At 30.7% G+C, this 4,811-nt stretch overlaps 1 long non-coding RNA gene across 1 annotated transcript; it reads left to right on the forward strand.

Annotated features, from left to right (window-relative positions):
* The first annotated feature begins 640 nt into the window (after positions 1 to 640).
* Positions 641 to 3,928, forward strand: LOC134681727 (uncharacterized). Its single transcript, XR_010100677.1, has 3 exons — positions 641 to 673; positions 1,604 to 1,658; positions 3,751 to 3,928. It is a non-coding gene; the product is annotated as an uncharacterized LOC134681727 (long non-coding RNA).
* The last annotated feature ends 883 nt before the right edge of the window (positions 3,929 to 4,811 follow it).

Genomic DNA, 4,811 nt, shown 5'->3' on the forward strand with positions numbered 1-4,811 from the left:
TAATAAAAAAATGCAGTACTGGAAATTTACTTTTAATATTTAGTACTTTTTCTTTACTTTTAATATTTAGTCCTTTTTTTTACTTTAAAACTATTGTAATATTTAGGTACTTGTATTTTACAGTACTTGATTTGTACTAAATATTTTGGTACAGAAATAATACAAATACTACATGTTTGAAAATCATAACTTTTAGCGATTTGAAATAAAAAAACTTTCAAAATGCTGAAAATGTAACGGTAGTAACTAAAAATCTGTAGTACCTAAATTTAAAGTACAAATAAAGTACTGTGAAATACAGGTACCTAAATATTACAATAATTTTAGAGTAACAAAATGGTACTGAATATTAAAAGTAGATTTCCTAAAAGTGCAGCACATGTTTAAATGTATACTCGGACAGCCGATGAATAATTAACATTTACTGGTTAATTAGCTTTTTGTAAAAACAAGAAGTTAAATATATAAAAGTACAACACATGGTGTTTGAGACAAGAAATCATTAATATGACATTTTTAATTTTCAAATGAAGTATAACAAAATATATGCAAGAGAAAATTGTTTACGCAGCAATGCCAATCTGTTACAGAGACTACCTATATATATACTTGTTCGTCCCCATAGCGGTGCATACTTTCCAGTGGTTCTCAATCAACAAAAACGACAATCTTGGTAAGCACTAACTAGTTGTAAACATATTATTATTTTAGATTGATAAAGTATTTTTGTAAAAGTATTTTGTCATTGATTTACATAGCAATTTTGTTTTTCAATTATTTAATATGTTTACTTGAAAAAAAATATACGCAACAGAAATTTTTTGACGCAGCAATGGCAAATTGTTACACAAACTCATTTCATAAATTTTACTTAGGTTTTACATTGTATTTGACTGAATTATTTAGAATTAGTATTTATTAATTAGTTTTGTTTTATATTTTATCTTTTCTATGCTTACGAGCATACCCAATGATGTGTAAGGCATAACTTTATTGCTCAATTTAATTCAATACATGTTTTTACTCTCTCTTTCATGGTATTTGCATAAAATTACTATGTCTTCTTTTTCCTTTAAAGAGATGTTTGAAAATTTGAAAATGCCTGTTCCAAGTCAGGAATATGACAGTTGTTGTCCATTCGTTTGATATGTTTCATTGCTTGATTTTACCATTTGATAAGGGTTTCCGTTTTGAATTTTCCTTGGAGTTCAGTATTTTCGTGATTTTACTTTTTGGTTATTTGTGCACTTTATAATAATAGAGATTATCGTTTTCAGGAATAATGACGGTCAATCACTGGTTAGGGAAAGACCATTTTTAGTTTTTTTTTTGGGGGGGGGGGGTGTAGACGGATTGAATACTAGTATTCATTATTATATGTTGTAATGCATGATACTTATCCTTGCCAAAACTAGGCAAAAAGGTTAATCTTTTGTACACGAATATATCATGCATTTTGTGTTGTAGAATATTCACTGACTATAATATATAATAAAGTAACATAATTAAGGAGATACATTCATATTACTTTGATAGAACTGGCTGCTTTTTATGAGTTTTTTGTCTTAGTTCTTGGTTAATGTAAAGTAAATTTAAATTTCAGATAGACACCATGAAAACAAGTGTAGCTATTATCATACTGCTCGTTTGCCTTTCAGGTAAGACTTTATATAACTGTTGTTACTTTAAAACGATTGTTTTTGTAATGTCACTTGGAAGTTTAAAAATAGAAATTTGGTTTCTGGATAAAACTCAATTCAGTTTGCTCAAACCCAGATACTTGAAAGCCAAAAATATAAAAGTACATTAATGCGGTAGAATCTATTTGACAAACAAGGACACATATTAAATTGACAGATTCAAATACGACCGAGTTTTCCTGTTGACTATTGAGCTGATGATAAGTGTATGTTTAGTACTTATTGACCGATCTAATATACGTTCTAGTGAGCTGATGATGAGTGTATGTTTAGTTCTTATTGACCGGTCTAATATACGGACTAGTGAGCTGACGATATGTGTATATGTAGTACTTGTTGACTGGTCTGATATACGGACTATTGAGCTGATGATAAAGATATGTTTAGTACTTGTTGACCAGTCTGATTTACGGACTATTGAGCTGATAATAAGTGTATGTTTAGTACTTGTGACCGGTCTGATATACGGACTTTTGAACTGATGATAAGTGTATTGTTAGTACTTGTTAATGTAGTTAATCAGCAGTTGTATCGACGGAGTTATATATAGTAAATGCAAATATCATCTTATTCAGGTCGTGCTTCAGAAAAACTTTTCTAGATTTACCTTGATCACGAACACTCAAACCGAAGCAGGAGAAGATTACCATATCAACGCACTTTATATCGATACTTTTTTATGCGATTTCCTAATGTTTTTGTTGTTAACTTTGATGTGTATATACTTTAAGTCTTTATGATTTTTGACAATTTATCGGCAAACAATTGTGGATTTAAATTGTTTAGGCTAGGCACTTTTATATGTTTGCAATATATTTTGTCATTTGTTCATCTTAAAGAACGCTATCGGTTGGCAACATTTATTTCATATTGTTTTTATTGACGGTTACTCAGAATGTTTACTCTTTCCGAAATCAAAGGTGACTTGACTTTTAAATTATCAGCTTTAAGTGTTTTTTTGAAAGTATGTTAAAAAAAATACTGCCTCGGACGCATGATACTTTACCATAATCAATATGAGTTGTTGTTGATTGCATGCAGTAAAACAAGTAGAGTATTAAATTGAATTGTTTACAAACGGCAAGATATTCAAAACATAGGTCTCATATATTGATATTTTGTTTTTGTACAAAGTTTGTTTTCCTAGAGGATATCAAACATGTTAGAGCCATATGTTTGTGACAAGACTAACTTTTATGCCTTTAAAACTTTTAAAACTTTGTCATAACAAACATATATATATAGACGTAAAAAATGTGCAGATATATATATTCATAAAATAAGTAACAAGTTAACAGTTCCAGTTCAATCGATTTCATCCATCATTGGGACTCCTCAGGATAATTCATTTAGCGTCGTTATGGGCGACGTCGTTAAGGAGGTTTGCATGCAGTAAACCAAGTAGAGTATTAAATTGAATTGTTTACAAACGGCAAGATATTCAAAACATAGGTCTCATATATTGATATTTTGTTTTTGTACAAAGTTTCTTTTCCTAGAGGATATCAAACATTTTAGAGCCATATGTTTGTGACAAGACTAACTTTTATGCTTTTAAAACTTTTAAAACTTTGTCATAACAAACATATATATATATAGACGTAAAAAATGTGCAGATATATATATTCATAAAATAAGTAACAAGTTAACAGTTCCAGTTCAATCGATTTCATCCATCATTGGGACTCCTCAGGATAAATCATTTAGCGTCGTTATGGGCGACGTCGTTAAGGAGGTTTGTGACGTTCCGGCATTATCGGCATTATTAGTAATTTAAAGTTCTCGGGATTTAATCTTGATCGACACGTTGTTATGAAATATATATATCTATTTTCAGATATAGGTAGTTTGATCAATTCAAATACTGGAGACAGTGAATAAGTTATAACGATAAAGATAGTCGTATGAACACTTTTTTTTTATCTACTTGTGATCAAACATCAGACAATCATTTTAGCATGTTCCCCGAATGAGCTTTTGGATGTAATTTTTTTTGGCCTTTAAATCTTTCCAACCAAGTCCCCTCTGAGTTTTCCTCTGATTCTTTCAGGCATGACGATTAATCAAGCTGATGGAATACTTATAACATGTAATTGGGGAGGATGTCCGCACAAAGGAGCTTGTCACAAATGTTGTGACCACCTTAGATCGGGATGTATTGGTGGAAAATGTGTTAGGAGACGACCATGGGCATTGATTAAAACCAAATGTCAATGTGATTGTCCATCTGGGTATGTAAAAATCTTATTTCTATATATTTGATTTAAAACAAAGCAAAACGGGTTATACATCAGTGAGACACCGACCAAATAACATAAAAAAGGCACATAGAGGCATCATTCACAGATGCCTGTACGTCAGTTTATACATCGACCCAACAACAAGAATAACCAAAAACCTCTAGAGGATAACATATACAGATGGCAACCCTACAACTCACATAACTAATCAAAAGACATCTAGAGGGAAACCTTTACAGATGTTTTTCCAATACTTGTATCTAAAAAAATCGTCCCATCTTTAATTTGTCTCAAATTCAAGAAGTTATGACTATATAATTGAGAAAGAAAAAAACAATATACATTTGCCAGCAGATTCTCTAAATAACCTAAGCATTTATTAAGATGAAGACAACAACTGTTGAGGCCTTTGGACTTCACCCTGAGCATTTAAATGATGGATAACACTTCTTATCATTTGTACAAACTGGATAAAAAAAAAGGGCACAGTAGTATATCGCTGTTCAAAAGTCATAAATCGATTGAGAGAAAACAAATCCGGGTTACGAAGTGAAACCTTGGAGTGCACTGAATGTTTTAATTGTTATAGCATATGCCTCTGTGGAATAAAATGGAAATGAGTTGATTATCATGATGATGATAAATGTTATTTCTGTTGTAGATAAATGAGACGACACAAGTAATCCACTATGTATGCTTTGATGGTAATCGGCATATTTGTAAAAGGATTTAAAAAATAAAATAGAGTTGAACTAAATATGTTTTTCTTTTTGATTACTGTTGCTCGATATAATAAGAATGTAGAGAAGTTTATGGATACGTATATCAGAGTCTATGCAGAAAATGTCAAAGAACGTTTTGTCCTTTTTCT

The sequence above is a fragment of the Mytilus trossulus genome, chromosome 8, assembly GCF_036588685.1.
Source record: "Mytilus trossulus isolate FHL-02 chromosome 8, PNRI_Mtr1.1.1.hap1, whole genome shotgun sequence".
NCBI lineage: Eukaryota > Metazoa > Mollusca > Bivalvia > Mytilida > Mytilidae > Mytilus > Mytilus trossulus.